Genomic DNA, 22427 nt, shown 5'->3' with positions numbered 1-22427 from the left:
TTCGATTCATTTCATGACAGCATATGTCCCTAGGGGTCCTATGACCCCTAGGGACCTATTTGGTTGGTTCAAATGCATTGAAAGGGGTCATAGGTTATCCTATGACCCCTTTTGATGCATTTCATGATAGCATATGTCCTAAGGGGCCCTATGACCCCTAGGGATCTATTTGGTTGGTTTGAATGCGCTGAAAGGGGTCATAAGATAACCTATGACCCCTTTCGATGCATTTTGTGACAATATATGTCCCTAGGGGTCCTAGGACCCCTAGGGACCTACTTGGTTGGTTCAAATGCATCAAAAGGGGTCATAGGTTATTTCAACGCATTTTATGATAATCTTATATTTAATAATAATATAATACTATATATTTTAATATAATAATGATATATTGCTATATTATATTACAATAACAATCATATATATTACTATATTATATTTAATACTAATAGTCATATATATTACTATATTATATTTAGTAATAATAATAATTATATTTATTACTATATTAAATTTAATAATAATAATTAGATCGATTTACCCTTGGCTTAGTGTCTACTAAGTTTAGTATTGATCGAGTTCAGTAAGTTTGGGTTTTGTATTGGCCAAGTAACCCTTGGCTTAGTATCTATTGAGCAAGCTCAGGTTTAGTATTGACCGAATTACTCAAGGCTTAATGAGTTATTTAGATTAGTGATTACTGAGTTCCCTCCAGGCATTAAGTGGTGGGGTGTCGATTGACTTCCAGCCAAGTGTTTGTCGAGTTAAAAAGGGAGAGACTCATGTCAAGCTACTCAGCCATAGTTCTTATTGAGTGCTCATGGGTATACTGATGATTGAGCTATCTAATCTTGCTAAGTGATTCAGCTCAGTATTAACCAAGCATCTATTTGGCACCATGTGGTTGTATGGTGTTTAGGTTTGTGAAGGTCATAATGAGGAATTGTAGTGGCACTAGGCTACTTTAATGATCGAGGAGGTTCACATGTGCAAGACTATGGTGAAGTCATACTAGATCTTTCTACACTTCTTAGTATCATGTTTGTTCCCATCACTTGAGTACCATGTGTGGTTTTACATTTGGCAAGATCAAATTTGCATTTAAGTCAAAAGTGTATCTCAAGTTGATCAAGGATGACATTAATAGATTGTAATAAAAAATTTATATCATTCTAGTACATATGGCTGCAAAATATTTGTTCCTTCTTCAATTTTGGGGTTGTCAGTCTTGTACTTCACTCTACACAATTGTAATTGGGCTTTGATATAATGACACCTTATTTATTACTCACATGGGACTAGGTTTTTTGTACCTTTTGAGCATATGGTGGGTGATTTTTATAGGTGAACAATAGATTTCTTTTTATGACTCCTTCTTCCCTACTCTCTTTTCTTGCCTTCTCAATCTCTAGGATGTCATTCTCATTTGATCCTTGTATGAAATGTGAGTCTTGTCATGAGTATCATAGAAGCATCCTACCCAAAAATTATAGAATTATGCTTCAACCAGTGGTGGACGAAGATGCACTCTCTTATCCCTTTGATGATGAGGTGTTGGATATTATGTTCATTCTACTTTCTTCCTCCACCTATCATGTGATTTGTATTGTCATTGGGGAGGACTTCTACTTTGCAACTTCTAGACATGTCTTATACCCTTGAAATTTGGTCTCCATATTTCTATCTAATGCAATGGATCTTCTTCAACAACATCGAGATTTAAAATAATTGCATACAAGGCTGTCAAACTAGAGTTTTGGGCTCAAAATAAACTGAAGCAAGCTATGCAAAGTTATGATTTGTGGTCCAAAAATGCCTTGGTGGGAGGACTATTTTCAAGGACCATGCTCATGTAAAAATGTTTGAGGCATTATAGAAGTCATGTGAAAATCACAACTCACAGCTCTTGACCAAGACCTTGCAAGCCATGACAAAAGCTCTGGGTTTTCAGATGACTGAGGGTGTGAAGAAAAGTGGATTTGTACTGCTTGAGATCTTGGGTCTTCTAATTTCTGATGCACATTTAGTATATTCTCATAAGATGATGTCTTTGGCTCCCTCAATTTAGTAAGCTCGTGAACCTAGTGACTAGTCAGTTCCTGCTCTAAGTGCTCTTGGCTTGGGACACCTTGTCCTGAAACCCCACTTAGATCATTCCAAAGCAATAGTTTGGGGTGGTATTTTTTATGTTGTCATTGAATACTTGAGCTCGAGATGGGAGGTGGCTCCACTACCATGCTCAAATTTTGGATGGGGTCACTCGATACAACCTAGTTTGACTTCCACTTCTGCAGAGGGTGATGAGGACATGGAAGAAAGATAGTATAATGACATTCTTCTATTTTTTGGATTTTTTGTTCAAAACTTTAGGCATGTTTTGTAAAATGTTTGAAATTTTTGGTTGTATTGAGTCCCTCATGCCTATTGTTTTGATACGCTTGAAAATGTAAAATTCGATAAATTTTGAATTTTGGCAAAATTATATTTCTCCATCAACAAACTATGATATACATTATATTTCTGGTTCTTTCCCAATTGAGCTATTGAACCAGTTTTATATATATATATATATATATATATATATATATCCAGGGGCTCGTCCACTTTTGCTAAAAAATAAAATAATAATCATAAAAATAATTATATATATTACTATATTATATTTAATTATATATATATATATATATATATATATATATCAGTATATTATATTTAATAATAATAATCATAATCATAATAATCATAATCATAATCATAATCATAATCATATATAATAATAATGTACACACTTCCCAAATTTTGGTTTCACTCCAAACTTTGGGTGGTTTCCCTCCAAAATTTCCAATTTTCACAATTTGGGTTGTGTTATGAATGTTTGAAAGAATTTTGGCTACCACGTTTTTGGGTGCCCAATCTAAAATCAAGTACCCAATAAGGCTTCGTATTTACTAAACCTATTTGGTCAACTCAAAAAATGTGTTTGAGAAAGGTTTCACTGGCATTCAGACTTCAAGTAGCCACCTAACAACATTTTTTTCATTAAAATTCAATGAAGTGAAAAGGGGTTTTTTCTAACACTCTCAAGATTCATCGATATAATTATCATCAAATTTTGAGTTTGATAAGTATTTATTAGTTAATTTTAGTGAAGATATCTTTAAAGTGTTGATTGGCATACTGATTGAAAAATAACTATAACTTTCAAATGGTATAACATTTTTAAAATTGAAAAGTTGCGTCACATTCTATGCTTCGCCTAGTATAAGGAAAAATAATAATTTGGTAACATTCTCAATTAGTTAAGGTGGTCAGACACAGGATTTTTTTATTCTAGAAAATTTATAGTAGAAAATTCATATTTAATTATTTAATTGGAATAAAAATACCCAAAAAATATGTGTCACATCTAGCCATGAGTCTAATTTTTTAATCTATAATTATACTAAAAAATATTATCATTTGATTTTGACTAAGGTGGTCAGACATATGCCTACATTTTGTTTTCACCCTAGAATTTTTGTAAAATTGCATTAAAATCTAAAATTTTAACCAATCAAATTATTTTTTCTCCAGATAAGGCTTAGTAGTTTAGAAATTACATCCAATTTCCTATAGATTATTTTCTTACAAATTTTTGATATAAATCCCATAACTACTTTAAAATTATGTGTCAAGTTAACATAACCCTGATTTGTTGGTTTTCACTGCCACTTAAGGCCATAGTTTGGTTGACCATGATCCTGCACATACTCGTATATATGTATGTATGTATGTATGTATATGTATATATACATACATACATACATACATATATATATGTATGTATGTATGTATGTATGTATGTATGTATGTATGTATGTGTATGTATACACACACACATATATGTGTGTGTGTCTATGTATGTATGTATGTATATAGAGAGATCTTGTGGATTGTGGATTATGGATTATAAAAAAAATAAAACAAAAACATTACATTAATCAATCCTCATATTTTTTGATCAATTTTGGAGAGTTGTGCTTGAAAGAGGGTGTAGAGCTCTGAAACAAGGCTGAAGAGCTCTAAACGTTGTTGGAGATCAATGGAGATTTTGGATTTGGTTGTCATTCCCTTGTGATCATTGCATTTCATTATCATGTTGTACCCTTGTGATCTCTATGCCCTTGATCAACGATTTTCTCCAAGGGGAGAAGATGTACCTATGTAAATGTTCTTTTTTTCCCTTCTAGACATGTATCTTTTGTTGATAAATAATATATTTGGTTAGATTCAAGGATAACTGATTATAATGTTTGTATGCATATGTGCATTTATGTATGTTTATTAGTTCACTATGTGAATTTCATCACATGTATATATACACACTTGCATAGTACTTGTGCTAAATTAAATTAATCATTCATGTTTTGAATTCACACAAGAAACTATCCTTGCATTCAATCAAAACTATTCATACCAAACTAAGTATGCAGAAATATGTACTTATAGATTTTATTATCTCATGGTGATTGAGTAAGGATCTCGTGCATAATATCATCCAGGTAATGATTGGATGCATTCACATTAAATCATAATAGGATCGATCAAATGATCCATTTATGTTTATACACATCAATGACTTAATATAAATCATAGTTATTTTTCACATGCTTCACATAATTCAATAAATCAAATTAGTCATCTTAAATTCATCAAATCTTCAATTTAAAACTATTTTTTGTCACTTGGCATATATATTATTCTATCACTTAGAAAACACTAGTTCACTTGACAAACATCAAATTTTATTGATGCTTAGCACCAACTAAACTTTACTCGCCATATAATAACATTCACTCAACTTGAACTATTTTTCTTCTTTTCTTGATACCTCTTGATTTTCACTCAACTTTAACTCATTTTTTCTCAGCTTGAATTGACTTCTTGGCAAGGCTTGGCAAACACTTTTCTTACTTGATCTTCTTTTATTCTTAACTTGAGTAATCTTTCATTTCAGACTTGAAGTAGATAAACAATATACTATAGTATCAATGTCTTACTTGGTCTTAGTGCTTATTTTACATACTAAATGATAGCTTTCAAGCCAAAAAGAAATTTTCTCACTAGCATGTAGCAAGTTTGACATTAGTGACAAAATAATGATTCCTCCATTATAGGTTCTTTACTTCAAAACAATCTTATATCAACACAATCAACTATTCCCAGCTAACAGGATCAAATACAATTTTCCAAGGTGATAAAATTGTATATGCATATGTAGCACTTGCATGCCAAGCATGAATCATATTCCCCAATTTATAACAAATGGTTGGATATAAAGGATCCATACATTGGCTCAACAATGGAAGTTGAAGATTTAACCATGTATGTATTGGCACACTCTTCATGTGAGGACCCCAAGTATCTATTGTTGTTGTTAATTTGGACATCACTATATGATCCAAAATGTTATGAAGTACTAAAGCCAATAGTAACTTCTCCAATGTCTCCAGAAAATGTAGCATAGGTTTAGGGTTCCTTGGCTCCTAAGAATTTGTAGTAGTTATTCTCACTGCTGGAAGAATAACTTTTGTGAAGAGTTGAGTGTAAGGAATTGAAGAAGCAAGTTTTGCTTCTATGTGAATGTTATAATCATGAGGCTCATTCCCTTAGAGAGGCCTCTACCACAATGACATTACCACTAAAACGATGTAAATGATGCAAATGTATGTATGTATGTATGTATGTATGTATGTATGTATATATGTATGTTTGTGTGTGTGTGTGTGTGTGTGTGTGTGTGTGTATACAGACCAAGAAAAATGGCTAGAGTTGGTATCATTGTTAATGGCCATTATATTTCCCCTACAAACATACATTATATATATATATAGCCCATTAACTCTGCATTATTTCTATGCGGGATTTTGAGGTAAGTCACTTAGCACAAGTTGAGTGAGTTCTATTGTTTTATTAGTTGGATTCTAGAATATGTATGTAGGTGGATCATTTTTTATGTTGTGCTACGATGTAATAAGAACCTTTAAAAATATTTCTTTGTATATACATGTATGTATGTATGTATGTATGTATGTGTCTATATATGTAAATGTAGGTATGTATGTATGTATATATGTGTGTGTATATGTATCTATGTATGCATATATGTATATATGTACGTATATGCACATGTATATGTATATGTATATATGTATACATATACATACATACAACAACAAAAAGAAAAATTCACTCAACATGTAGGATGGCCACAAATGCAATGGAAACACCTATTGGTAAGTAGATTCCTCTTTTGCTCTCTTATTTTTCATGTGTTTATTTCAATTGAACTACTATTTCTTGGGGGCATTTTGTAATATTGGATTCATTTTAAGTAGGACGTGATGAGTATATTCTTGGATGTACCCATGTTAGATGTACAAGAATCACTAAAGAATTGTCATGAATTGCTTGTGATCAATGAAGATGGACTTCTCCTAAGAGTAGTAAGAGGTGATGAGGACATTCTAGGTAGTTTAAATATTGATCCTTTCTTAAATATTTTAGATGTTAACAAGGAATTTAGATGTTGGGGGGTGGGGCCAAATGAGCTTCCACCTTCACATGGTTGGCCCTAATTAGTAGAGAATATTAAACTATTTTTGAAACCAAGTGAAGCTCAACATTAACCTATGATTGCATGACAACTAACTATGTGAATCTCTTGGTTTCAGGCAATGCAGAAGGCTGTCATAGTTTAATATGCAATCTCAATTCATATGCATTCTGCATCAGGTAGAGCTAAAAAAACCCAAAAAAGTTTGCATTTTTGTTAGAGATTTGCAAAGGCCTATTAAATAAATGTAAATGTGATGGTTTTTTCAGCTCCCCTATTATCCATTCATATAGAATGCAAATGCATGTGCATTGCCAATCTAAAGTGACATTTACAAGTTTATCAAATCAATGGTACAATGTTAACAAGAAATTTATTAATGGAATGAATGGATTTTATTAATGAATGAATGAGTTTTAGATGTTAACAAGGAATTTAGATGTTGGGGGGCGGGGCAAAATGAGTTTCCACTTTCACCTGGTTGGCATTAGTAGATAATATTAAACTATTCTCGAAACCAAGTGAAGCTGAACATTAACATATGATTCCATGACAACTAAGTGTGTGAATCTCTTGGTTTTAGGCATTACAGAAAGATACCATAGTTCAATATGAAATCTCAATTCATATGCATACGACATCAAGTGGAGCTGAAAAAACAAATCAAGTTTGCATTTTTGTTAGAGGTTTATATAGAACTATTAAATAAATGTAAACATGGTGGGTTTCTTTAGCTCTACCTATTGTCTATGCATATAGAATGCAACAGACATGCATTGTCAATTTAGAGTAGCATTCACAAGTTTATCAAATCAATTGTATGATATTAGCAGAGAATTTATTAATGGAGTGAATGAATTTTAGATGTTAACTGAGAATTTAGATGTTGGGGGTGGGGGGGTTGGAGCCAAATGAGCTTCCACATTCATGTGGTTGGCCTTAATTAGTAGATAATATTAAATTATTCTCAAACCAAGTGAAGTTCAACATTAACTTATGATTGCATGAAAACTACTTGTGTGAATCCATTGTTATTCCTTGTACTTTTATTGCTTCCTGAATTATCAAAGTAAACATAAGAAATATTTTAGAGCTAATTATAACCAGAGAAATTGGGTGCCCTATCCATGGTTATTAAATCCATAAAAAGAAGGCATTGACTTCACCTATTGAGGAGGAATATCTTGAGACCAAAGGCAGAACCATGCCATGACTAATAAATCCATATAAGAAGGTATTGACTTCACCTCGATAACCTACTTTGGAGACAAAGGTGGTATGGTGATTGTCCATTTGCAGTGTCCCTCCCCATGTCCCTCAAGTGATCATGCATTCTCATCCCACCATATTTGTCCTCCTCAATAGAACATATTCTGAAAAGAGTTCCCCAACCAAGTTTTCCATAAAACTCAGCATCTCATGCTGCAATGGCCACACTTCTTCTTTCGACAATGAAGAAATATGTTGGATCCAATAACATGGCCTTCTCTTGCTTCCCTAGAGAATCATAGCTAACTTTGAACCCCTTTGTTATGTCCTCATGGGGAACCTAAGAATACTTAATCAACAATTTCTGCCAATTTCTTTTTGAATAATTCAGCAAGCCATCATAATTATGACAGCTTGTTCTGATGGATAGTCATCACTCCTATAGCATTGTTGTCACAAACTAACTATTCTAACGCATAGCCATCGCTGCTACAACACTGTTGTCACAATTGGGATGTCACACTGAAAGCCTAAGTCATCATATTTGTGAGGGTCTACTATCACAATTGTAACAATGTGAAGTTGAACTCTTTCCCTTTCCTTCTTCCAAGTTATGACAACTCTATCTGTCGTAATTGCAATGGATTCCCTTTTTGTCATAATTTGTGATAGTAAAAGTCTAATGCCCATCTAATGGGAGCCAATTCCTAGTACTACCACTTGGGCAATGTGTGGCCATCATAATTGTGATGGTAGACCATTGAAATTTGGGCCCAAATGTAGTAGTGATACCATTCTATCTTGCTCAATTTTCACTAGCTCAATCAATCATCACTACACTCAATCACTACTGTACTTCATTTCTTCAACTTTCTCATCCATAACTATCACTCTACTAATACTTTTTTTCTTGGCTAACTCTTAAGTTCCTTAATCTTCTATTTCAGCTCTTTTATTGACGGACCACATTTCACTAATATTTTCTTGTGTTTAACTCAAAGCATCTAGACTTCATAGGCCGATTGAACAATACATCATTTTTTCAATGAATAACTAATCAAATTTCCATTGTAATTCCATTATAATTTCTCCTCATCACTTAACAACATCACTAATTCATCTAGTAATCTCTCTTTTCAAATCCTCTTCATCAATTAATAGATACAACACTCTACATTGTTGGGCAATGTCTCTCTAGTAGGTTTAACATCAATGACAACACAACAATTTTTTCAATTGTAGTTTCCAACAAAAACATGTTGAGGGAAATTAATAACACCTTTTGAGAACTAATTCCCAAGAAAGAAAGGGAAGAGATCTTTAATTATTTTAGATCAATATCTTTATGTAATACAATCTATAGATTATTTACTAATACCCTAGCTAATGAACTCTAAAAACTTCTCCCCTTTTAATAAGTGAAGAATAGACCGACACTTTTGTAGGAGGATCTATGTATGATGGTGTTATTGTATCCTAGAAGGCTATCCATTATAATAGAAATATTATGAACCCTAGTATTTTTATTAAGTTAGACATAAACAATGCTTATGATAAGGTATGTTGGTGATTCCTTTGTAAGTTTTTATAGGCTTTTGGGTTTTCCAAACCCTAGATCAACTTGATTTCTAAATGTATATCCTCACTCAAATATTGGACTTAATTAATGGGACATGACCAAAGGGTTTCTTTAGTACATCTAGAGACATAAGGTAGGGTGACCCAATCTCACCATTAATCTTTATCATTATGGTAAACTTTCTATATAGGGCTATCACAAGATTTCAGGAACTTAATAAAACTCTAGGTTTATAAATCAAAAGTAACCTATAATAAAGTACTAATCAGTCATTTTTTTATGGTAGTGTTTTTAATGGGTTTAGTGAGAGAGGATAGAAATTATCCTACTAAAAAAAATAGATTCTTAATATATTGCTTCTGGACTAAAATTTAACCCTAAAAAATTGGAGATATTCTTTAATAATGAGGATAATTTTCAAACTAAAATTTATAATATTCTTAATTTCAAAAAGGGTGAGATACCTTGCAAGTACCTTGGGTTTCCCTTAGACAAGGGCACATGTTCCCCCAATCTATAGGACCCAATGATTGATAAACTAAAGAATAAGGTCACCTCTTGAAAAGGTAAATGACTATACTCAATAAGAAGGGCCACTATGTGAAAAGTGGTCTTATCAATTATGCCTATTTATCAACTTTTGGGTATCAAATGTCCAAAAATAAAAAAAGTAAGATCTAAATATGTGTCTTAGATCTTTCTTTTATCAAGGCACATGAGAAAGTAAGAAAATATCATTCACGACATGGGATAATTTTTGTAGCACAAAACTTTACAGAGGCATTAGCATGAAAAACATCAACAAGGAAAGAAAGGCCTTAGGTGAAAAAGTAGTTTGGAGAATGTACAAGATTCTCCATCTTAAGTGGGTCAAGATTATCTCCCATAAGTACCTCAATAAAAGAGATCCTTCTAGTATCTTTGAGGAAAAATCTCCTCCTAGAGGGTCCTAGTTTTCGAACTTCATGTTGGAATGTATGTCAAATCCCTATTTTAAGATAGAATTTTAATAATAATTAGATAATACAATGTTATTAAATAAATAATAAAGTTATATTAAAACTAATACTAAAATATAAAATAGGAGATAATAATTACTTAATCTATATTATTAATGAAATCATATTTAGTATGATATTTTAAATAATTAAAGCATAATAAAATCAAAATGAATAAATAAAGAAATTAAATTAAATACAAGAGATAGTATTGTAGAAAGTATGTTAACTTTCTAAATAGAAATAAATAATATATTAATAATAAATACAAATAAGTAAATAAATAAATAATATAACTTAGAATAATATAAACTAACTAAATCTAATGAAAAGCTAAGAAATATTTAACAAATAGACATGACTCCTTAAAATTAAGATATAAAAGGGAAGAGAGTTTATTTTAGAGGGGGAAAAGAAAAAGGAAGAGGAGAAGAGAGGAGTTCAAAAAAGAAAAATGAAAGAGGAATATAATATGAAGAAAATAAGAAAGTGACTTTTTGGAAAGGTATCAATCATATTGAAAGGATGTGAACCTCCAAAAGGGTCATAATTATGAATATTTGTGACTATTCAAAAATGTTTTAATTATAAACTAATTGGACTTTTCTAAATGATCTTGATTATGAAGTGTTGCGACTTTTTGAAAGGATTTGTATTATGAAAGGTTGTGAGTCTTGGAAAAGAAGAAACAAAAAAGTATATTTTATCCTTTCCTTATAATTAGAAAGTGAATAATTTTGGAAAGTAAATATAGAGTTGAGATAATCTAGAAGGAATACTTCATTGAAGGGCTAACTAAGGATAGATCCACATGAACCAAGAAAAGAAGAAGTTAAGAAATGTATGTTTATAGATTATATTTATTTAATTATGTTTATGAATTTATTTATATTTATGAATTTATTAGTATTTATTAATATAAGTTAATTAATTATTTAGTACATATATTTCTTAGAAAATGATTAACAACCCATAGTGCCAGTATAAGGACATTGCTCACCTATATAAATGGCTTCATGTCAGTATAGAGTCAAGAGTCATCTTTATATAAATGGCTAAGATGGGGAATGATGGAATCTTATAGTGCTAGTGCAAGAAGTGAGATCCTCATATAAATGGCTATCGTGTCAGTGCGAGAGATGAGTAACCTTGTATAATTGGCTAGATGAGAACAAGATAATGGCTAGAAATAAGGAGAAAATAATACATTTCTACTTTTCAGTATTTAATCCTAACAATAATTTTTCAAGTATTGGTGTTCCAATCTAACCCTAATAGTGGGGACATTACAATGTAGGAAGATCATTTTAAGTAAGTTCAAGTGGAAATTAGGTAAAGAGAAAATACCCTATTCTACTTACACTCCTAAGGAGGTTATAAGACAATAGACAAGATTATCAAACTCAAAACATCTAATTATGTGCTTGAATCTAAGTTGGTGAAGCTAGTATGTGACTATGTTTTCTCCTTAGATAATGATTTGACTAAAGGATGGAAATGGAGGTCCTTGGATAACATGAATATCTTTGACTGAGAAAAAGTAGAAATAGAAAAAATCTTAGTAGATAGAAAAATCTCCTTCCACCTAGATAAAGATTCTTTAGTCTAGTATAGATCAAAATTGAGGGGATATAATCCTAAAGATGGCTACAACAACCTTTTTAGCCAACAACTTAGGACTCAATCATAGATCCCATTAATCTTTGTTGGGAAAAAATTTATTTTCTAAAAGTTGGCACCACAAAATATTCTTAGAGTTAGTGGGACCCAATAGATGTGTACCTTGTGTGAGGAAACTAAATCTTTTGTTATTTTCTTGTATTTTTTCTTTCTTTTAAAAAAAAAAATTGTGTCTGTTAAGCATTTCTTTCATAAACTCGCATTCTTATGTTTATTTCTTTATTTCTCCCATATTATTGGATTGAGAAAATGAGATATTAGTAAAAATCACAATTTATGATGTCAAATTCAATAGCATAAATTAAAATGGTAGACTATGGAGATGTATACTAATCACAAGAAGTGTAACAATAAACTTATAAGAGATGCACATTATTCTTTATCCTATTTTTCAGAATTGAAAATAATGGATTTTTATTTTTATCTTCCAATTTCTAGACTGGAAAGATGTGGATTTCTTGTATGTAAATGACAAGAATAAAAATTATCTATTTAATACATTGTTGTTTCAATATTTGTGTAAATATTCAAATCAAGTATCTTTTAAGGAAATAAAAAATAAATGAAAGGAGATATGAATTTATAACCAAAAATAACTAAAAGGGAATCTAATTTTTTCATTTAGTACCTTCTTATTATTTGTTGCTTTTGTATTTCACTTGCCTAGATTTCAAAAAAAATAGTTAAATGAGCAAAGAAATGTCTAACTTTGAGCTTCAAAAAGACCAATAATTCATGGATTCCTAATTTTTTTTATCTATCCAAATCATTCAGCTTGTCGTAATATCTATGTTGCACTTTTGAATTTCCACAATTAGAGTCCTAAACTAAAAGTCATGTCAGTTTGAATTTGAGTTTTTATCTTTCAATTTTCTTAACACACAAGAAGTGGGTTAATAAAAAAGGTTAATATCTTAACTAAAAGGGTAAGACCTTAAATAAATGAGGTTAATGGTTAAGTATCAACTTTTCTACCTCTCACTCAATATTCCTTCTCTCTCTAAAACCATAACTTTTAGAAACGTTAGTAATCAAGAATTGGAGCTCAAGGCACAAAAAGAAAAGTTAATTGTCAACATTTTTATTGGGGTCAACATTTCAATTTCTCCCAAACCTTAAATTTTTAAAAATGTTTAGGGTTAGAAACCTAGCCTTGACCATTTTCATGTCCTAATCCAATCTAGAGATTTCAAGAATCACAACTCAAACTCACATTTTAGAATAGCTACTTCATGAAAACTTTCAAGAAATGTATTTGAAGGAGTAAAGCTAATGGTCCATTAAAGCCATTGAGAAAATTATTGATGAAGGAGGATTTTTTTTCAAATATTATAGTTTTAAATTCTTCTAGTAGTTGTGCATGCAAACCATCAAACAATTTCTTTCATGAGATGTGTGTGTATCCAAAGGTTTGGAAGAAAATGTCAAACAAATGGAGAAGCAGTTGTATCGAAGGTTATAGAGGTAGAAGTGCATAGGTGTGAAATGTGAAGGGCTCTCCATAACAAACATAACTTAAAGATCTTTAGAAACTATTTGGAAAATGCAACTGGTTAATTTATAGAAGATAAGTGTCCAAAATGTGGAGTCACTAAAAATAGCATGAAGGGAAATGAGAACATCCTTGAAATCTATTTGAGATTAGTATGCACATCTTACATCCAAAGATTTATTGAATAGCTTCTAATGTGCACATACAAGCACATGCTACTATGTCATAAGAGTGGAAACAAACATAGTTGATTTCCCATAGTTAAACCTTAAAGAAAAGTTATTAAAATTTGCAAAATCTAATAAATTTCAGCAACATTACAAAATACATATTTAATATTCTGCAATCATGAAACTAGAAGAATGAGATAGAATAGAAAATACAGATATATATGGCAGAAACCTTTCCAAGTAGAAAACCCCACCCTCTAAAACATCAAGCTAATGTATTAATCAACAATGAGTTACAAGGATGTTGGCTACAAAAGTGGGAAAAATGTTGCTAGGGTTTCTGGCAATGGTGGTTTGATGGCTTCTGAATCTGGCAAGGTTGCTAGCTACAGAAGTTGGAAATCTAGCAATGGTGGTGTGATGGCTTCTGTATCTAGCAAGGATGTTGGCTGTGGAAGTGGGAAAAATGGTGCTAGGGTTTCTGGCAATGGTGGTTTAATTGCTTATGAATTTGGCAAGGATGCTAGCTACGAAAGTAGGAAAATTGGTGCTAGGGTTTCTGGCAATGGTGGTTTGATGGCTTCTGAATCTAGCAAGGTTGCTAGCTACAAAAGTGGGAAATCTAGCAATGGTGGTGTGATGGCTTTTGTATCTAGCAAGGATGTTGGCTGTGGAAGTGGGAAAAATGGTGCTAGGGTTTCTGGCAATGGTGGTTTAATTGCTTATGAATTTGGCAAGGATGCTAGCTACAAAAGTAGGAAAATTGGTGCTAGGGTTTCTAGTAATGGTGGTGTGATGGCTTTTGTATTTGGTAAGGATTATAGCTATGAAAGTGGGAAAAATGGTGCTAGGGTTTCTAGAAATGGTGGTCTAATGGCTTCTGAATTTGGAAAGGATGCTAGCTGTAGAAGTGAGAAATATGGCAATGGTGGTGTGATGGCTTCTAAATCTAGCAAGGATGTTGGCTGTGGAAGTAGATCTTTTGTATCCCCTTTGATCCCTACCTATAAGCCAATTTCTCTTACTCTAGGGGATGAGTCACTTTTAGAAATTGAAAAACATTCGAGGGATCTATCAAGGATGTTGGCTTCTATATCTAGCAAGGATGCTAGCTATGAAAGTGGGAAAGTTGGTGCTAGGGTTTCTGGCAATGGTGGTCTGATGGCTTCTAAATCTATCAAGGTTGTTAGCTATAGAAGCAAGAAATCTGGCAATGGTGGTGTGATGGCTTTTGTATCCAGCAAGGATGCTGGCTGTAGAAGCACGAAAAATGGTGCTAGGGTTTCTGGTAATGGTGGTTTAATTGCTTCTAAATCTGGCAAGGATGCTAGCTGCGGAAGTAGGAAAATTGGTGCTAGGGTTTTTGGCAATGGTGGTGTGATGGGTTCTATATCTGGAAAGGATGCTGGTTGCGAAAGTGGGAAAAATGGTGCTAGTGTTTCTAGAAATGGTGGTCTAATGGCTTTTGAATCTGGCAAGGATGCTAGCTGTAGAAGCGAGAAATATGGCAATGGTGGTGTGATGGCTTCTAAATCTAGCAAAGATGTTGGCTGTGGAAGCAGATCTTTTGTATCCCCTTTGATCCCTACCTGTAAGCCAATTTCTCTTACTCTAGGGGATGAGTCACTTTTAGAAATTGAAGAACATTTGAGGGATCTGTCTAAGGATTCTATTATTTGTCACTTTAAAGGTTTTTGGCCCACTCTCTTGAAGCTCCATGCTTGGATTTCAAAGCATTGGGATCCATATATTATAGATTCTATTGAGATTTTCCCTTTGGTCAAGGGTTTCTTCATTGTTACATTTGTTAATCCGAAGGACAGGAAAGCTATTCTATGTGATCAGGTCTTTTTTTGGGAGAACCACTTTCCTTTAATGGTTAAACCATGGCATCTAGATTTTAATTCTCAAATAGAGTCTTTCAAAATCCCTACTTGGGTAAGGCTTCCTAATCTTCCTCTTCATTTTTGGGTGAATTCTATTTTTAGGGAAATCAGTGAGACTTTAGGGGATTTTTGTATGGTTGATTCCCAATCTTTTGAGCATTTCCATTCTACTTATGCTAGGATTCTAGTGGATATTTATGTTTCTAAGGGTCTCCCAGCTAAGATTATTTTAAATCATTCAATGGGCTCTTGGACTCAGTTGCTTGATTATGAGGGCATCCCTTTTAGGTGTAAAAAATGTTTTAATATTGAGCATATGACTGCTAAGTGTGTGTATGGAAAAACTACAAACAAATGACCCTCCTCCTGGTGGAAGGGTGTATTGGACCAGCATTATACAATAGACAAATCTTCTTTTCTAGTGGAAGAGGATTATGGATCTAAGATGGTGAATGCTTCTATTTCCAAGGTGGATGCCCAAGGTGTAAAATATAGTACTCTTGGTGCAAATTCTAGCCAAGATAATGGTGTTGTGGGTCTTGGTGTAGAATCTAGTCAACATAATGGTGTTAAGGCTGCTAATTCTGGACATGGTAAGTTCCATTGTGCTACAACTATTTCTGATCAAGGTATTTTGTATGGTGCTACATCTGTTGGAGCTGGTCATTGTATGTCTACTATTGGAATTGGTAATAATTCTACTGGTAGAAGTTCCATTCTAATGGAAGAAGGGATGTTAGCTAGTCCTTGTTATAAAGATGGGTTTTAGACTATTGGTAATTGTTCCAATTTGATGGAAGAAGTGAAGGTAGATAGTCCTAGTCAAAAGCATGGGCTTCTTTTTGCTGTTGCTACTAGAACTAGTAAAAAAACTAATGGTATCAATTCTAGTATGCTAGATGCAGTGATGTTAGATGGTCCTTTTCAAAATTTGGATGAGTTTCCCTCTATTTTGGATTCTCAAAATTGGAAATCAAAGGCTACGATGGTAGAGGAGGGGTGGATAACTGTGACTACAAAAAGGTCTAAAAAGACCCTACCTTAATTTGATATGAATTTGCACTCTCACAAAAAGGGAGTGAAATTGAATTCTTAGTCCCCTTGGTTGGTTAAGTACTTCTTGTTAGTTTCTTTTCTAATCTTTTTTTATGCTGCTAGCCATAATGTTTTTCTGTTGCAGCATGCTTGTGGTTTAGATCCCTATGGGATGTTTGGACTTTCTTTGAATATCTTTTGGGTCTTTGTTGTAAAGGGGTTTTGGGGTCCCCTCAAAACCTATTTTTACCTTAATCTAAAAACAATGAGTTACAATAAATTTTCAGCCTTCACATGCAGATTGACATCTTTCTCCATCCTAGAGAAAATCTTGCAGTATAACCCTATGTAAAGAACTTTTCATCTCTCTCTCTCTTGAATCTCTTCAACAACTCATTATATTTATAGAGATTTCCTACATAAGGAAAAAAATTTATGAAGTGTCTACATTCAATTTATTTACAACTTATTTATAAAATTTCTTTATGGACAAGTGTTGCATGAAAAACAAAGCAAAGAGAATAAAGCCCAAAAAATACAGATTCTATTTTTTCCTCCAAGTCTTTCCCCATGTAGATTTGGTCTCATTTAGTGCCTTCCAAAAATGCATAAATAAAAAACCAATAAAGCATCACAAGATTAAGCTACCTTATCCAGTAATCTCTTACTTGACTAAGACTTTACAAGATTCAAACTAATGAAACTATATCACCACAACCATCCATGAAACCACATAAATCTTAATGCATGCTCTCCTACTCCAGCTAGACACTTGTCTAAGCAACACATGCATAAGATCCCAATGATAAAAAAGGATTTAAAAAACTACCACTACTCCATTGTGGTCATGAGCTATACATAATTATTAAAAAACATCAACTTCTTAGCCCAACATAGCTACAAAGTAATCCTCCAAAAAAAAAAGATAAAACATTAGTCAAAACAACAACTAAAATGATTAAACCAATTCAACTGATAAATGGAAATGAGATTGGAAATAACATCCAAAAAAAATGTTGACCCATCCAATCACTCATACCTCAAAGGTATCCAACATAAATAGACTCATGCCAACAACATAACCAACTCATAAACTGCAACCTCAATCTCTATGTGCAAACTTATCAATGAAAAACAAACACATACAAGAAATCCCACTGTATGGGTAATGTCAAATCTGAAAAATCAAAAGGCATACTGAGTCTACTAATAAAAACATAGAGAAAGTGTAACCATATAGTACCAATGACCATCCACAAAGATATGCAAAGCTCATAACAAAAATGTTGCAAGAAACATCTCTCCCATCTAGTCTCCACAACTCTACCAATGACCATCCCATGTTTTCCACATCCAACAAAGAAAGGAGATAAAAGAACCACCATGTTATCACCAAAAAATAATGAAGTATGAGTTATAACATATTACCACAAAAGTGACCACCATATCTCCAATAGATCACAAAAAACTATTATGTGAGCCCAAACATTGAAGAAAATAACCAAGGCCAAAGTGATTGAAGAAAAAAAGACACAACTCTATGTGTAGACTCATAGGCAGACATATAGGCCTATGCTAATAGGAACCAATGATTAGGTAGTCAAAGGTATTTTGTGACTAGGATCACTTATTTATTTAAAAATTTGAATGAATGATTTGAGCGAGATAATTTTTGGGTCTCGATACCCAGTTTGAATGAATGGATTTAAGGAAACCCATATTTCATTTTGAGGTTTTTGTTGTTGTTGTGTTGATCAAATATTTGTGGAAGGTTAACAAGAATAGATTAAATAGTGTGTAACAACAAACTAGTGCTCAAGCACACAAAGGAGGAAGTAAATAGAGATCATTCACTAAGTTAAGTCACAATAGAGAAAGAAGATTAGAGAATCATCATGGAGTATCATAGTGGATCTACAAGGAAAGTTGTGAGACATATTTGTTAGGATTAAACCACAGACAGAAATAACAATTACATGCAAATATAACCAATAATAGAAAATAATAGATCACACAGAAAAGAACACAGGACACCAAGATTTAACATGGTTCACCCAATCCCTTGGCTACATCCACCAAACATCAAGTCCAATATTATTATGATCCAATGATTATAACCTGATTACAATCAATAATCCCTTACAGCTCAATATCACCGCAAGAACTAATTTTGCATCACAACTTATGAAACAATCCCTAACCCTAAGCTATTTTATACAAGTATTTTTACCACTTTAGGGTTATAATTAATAATTGCATGTCGGTCCAAAATCCTGATAAAATAGGACCCAAAAAAAAAATTTAGAGCCCCAAAGAATTTATGAAATATGTACAGTACTTTCCTGATTAGTCACCACAATCTAACAATATTAGATCTAATCTTTGGTTTTCTTTCTTACCATTGCAACTATTGTAAGCCTCTAATAAGGAAGACTTATAATAAGATTTTGAATCCTCTAACAAGGTAAATCTCAAAAAGGGATCAAACTCTAATGGTGTAGCCTTAACATGTTCCTATAATCCTAAAAGATTATGTTAATTTTGAACATGATGAGTTCTTTGAAAGAACAAAATTAAGCTTTTAACAAGGAGCCCTTTTATTTATGAAGAAATACTAGTGGGTATATTATGCCACTCATGGTTTTCATCGTCACTCCAAGGTTTCCACTTAAAAATAACTATGTTAATGATGTATGCTTCTTTGTGTAGCCCGTTATGGTTCTACTATATTGCTTTCATATTTTTTTTACTTGTTAAAGAATTGGTAGTAAGGTTTATGAATAAGGTTTCTATTTTAACTAGTATAATTGTGTGCACTGATTCAACCCACCCAATACTATTTGGAACCCCAAAAAGTCACTTGGACTTGTGTTTAGTTTTGGTTTGTTGAGAAAATTGACTAAGTATAGTTCAGGAAACTTGAGACTAGTTGAATTATTTTGATCAACAAGCTTACAAGGGTGAGCCTTATTGGCCAGAATTTTTTATATTTATATAATGGTGTATAAATATGATGTCAGTGTTCTTTCTTGAGTTAATATGTTATATAGTACATATTTTGGTTAAGGAATATGATGGAAGATTTATATTGGAGAGCATAGGATCAAAGATAGAGATCAAGCATTTTGGCCTAAGGAATTGAATTTCCTTGTAAATTCAATCACCTAGAAATGTAGGGGTGATATTATAGATGTTAGCCTTCGGTTAGAAATATTTGATAATTGGTTTTGGAGTAGTGTTACACATTTCATCATTAAGCTCTATTAGATACTAAAGTTAGAAGGGTATATAAAGAGGACAATTTACTCATTCAAAGTATGATATTTACACAAACATGATATGTGATCTTTATGGATGATGTTATGTTGTTGTTTTGATGGTTAGATGTAAACTATTTTATTATAGAGAGGATCAAATGCAAGATATACAAAGGACTAACAATATATTACAAATATTAGTATAGTCAATTTTGGTATTGTATCTATTACTGACTATATAGATTATATATCATTATAGAGTAGTGAGCTCTCATTATGAGAAAACTCCTAACTTGGTTGAGAACTCTAAGAAGGTCTAGTCCTCTCACAAGGGCTAATGTATTGAATGCATGTAATAACTCATAACAAGGTCGAAACTCCTATTATAAAACTTTTAGATTAGTACAACAAATAATGGTTTTTTGAGTTTCTTATTTTTGTGTTCTTTAATTTTAAATTTAATTATTTGTGGATGTGCATGGTTAAGTTTTGAAAAATATAGTTCTAGAGTAAAAAAGTTGTTGTATTGATTTACCCCCCGCACCCCCCCTGTCCTCTGACCATCTTAGTATTGCCTATTTCTAACACTGACATCCTCTAGATTCAATCCAATGTGGAGGGGTATCTGACCAACCCAATATGGTTGACTACTATAGAGAAATTTTGACACTAGAGGCAAGAAACAAAAAGTGTATTCCATTCTGAGCATTATCAAAATTATCATCAGAAAATTCTAGGAATAAGGATGTGTTATTTACAAATTTTACATTAATTAGTTCATCTTCATTTGGAATAGAGATTCCTTTCACCAATCATCCAAGCTCTGATGATGTCAAAATATAAAAGAGTTCATCTGCAATAATAACACACATGGAACATTGGACAATTGGACCTCCCTTCTTTATAGATATACTAATGTGAATGGGTTCTTAGAGTTCACCATTCACTTCAATAACATTAAAAGAATCATTAAAAAAAATATTGATCCACTTGAAAAATAACAAGGAAAACCAAATGCCTATAGCATGTCAATGATAAATGGCCTTTACATTTTTTTGAATATCTTTTTTCAAAATCAAGAAGAATGATAGAAATATTTTGACCATTAGTTTATGCCTAATTTAATGCCTCTCTACTAGAAACAAATTTTCTAAGATGTATCTCCCTTATAAGAAACCATAATGGGTAATAAAGATAATTTTATTCAAGAGACCTAAAATTCTTCTAGCTAGGTGTTTTGCAACAATTTTGCAGGATAGATTCAAAACTACAAGATGGGTCTCCAATTCTTAACTTCAGATTTATCCCCACTTTTAGTTAGGAGTTTAATAAATCCCCTCTTTATATTTTTCCCCAAAGATCTCTTCCCCAAAACATCATCATACATTTTAAAAATTCCATGTTGATCTAGGATGAATTTTGTAAACAAAATTCTATACCAAATTCATGTAGGCCTAGAGATCTCTCATTTTCTATTAAACTAATAGAAACTTCAATCTTCTAAAGTTTGATGTTCTATTTAGAAGAAGATGAATCCTCCTTTGGTAGTTTCTTAGGGATTATCTCTAAAAAAATATTAAAAGCCTCTTGATTAGCCCTTTTATTCTCAAACGAGAATAGATTACTTTAGAAATTGAAAAAGAAATTATTTATATCATTTGTGTCATTATTAAAATAATTACTAATCATGATCTCCTTAATGGGTCCCTATTTTTTGTTCAAAAGAAATCTAAGGTAAAATAATATTATAATTTTTTTAAAGGTGAAAGTAGTTAAGGCTACTATAATTATATATAAAATAATAAAACCTAGTTCAAGGGCTTCATCAGGAAAGAACTAGGAAGAAAACCCCACATCTTAGCCCCATTATAATAATTACATTGATTTATAATTCTCAAAGTGAGAACATATAGCCCAGTACAAATATTTTGCAAAGCACAACTTGGAAAGACTCCTCACAGAAGCTAGCATTTGATGACACCTAGTACAATAGCTAATCTCACAATCACACTTAAGGGGAGTCATCTTGTCTTCTAATTATGTGATTTAATTCCCTATTAATACTATTACAATCTGCCACTGTGAGAAGTTCAATGTTTATTGAATCACATCCCATATTCAAGAGGTAATTAGCCACATGATGACCTTTCCAATAGGTAAAAAAAAATTGTAGTTATAACATGTTAATATTATATTGAAAAAAATTAGGTTATACATCATTTTTGACAAATAATTAACATTCAAAATATTAATATTAATAATTAATAGTCTAAAGTGTTAGGATTAGATAGACAGAAAATAATAGTTACATGCAAATATTACCAATTTCACAAAGGAATAAAGTACACATTAATGAATTGAAGATAAAAATATTTAACATGGTTCACATAATCCATGGGCCATATCCACCAAATAGCAAGTCCAATATTATTATCTAGTAACTTTAACCTATTACAATCTTCAATCTTTCCTTAGAGTTCAATACCACTACACAGGGCTATATATTATCCTTAGAAAACCCTAATC

This window comes from Cupressus sempervirens, chromosome 1 (genome assembly GCF_028749045.1).
Source record: "Cupressus sempervirens isolate cs-2001-9-10 chromosome 1, ASM2874904v1, whole genome shotgun sequence".
Taxonomy (NCBI): domain Eukaryota; kingdom Viridiplantae; phylum Streptophyta; class Pinopsida; order Cupressales; family Cupressaceae; genus Cupressus; species Cupressus sempervirens.
Note: the sequence above shows the minus strand (reverse complement) of the source record.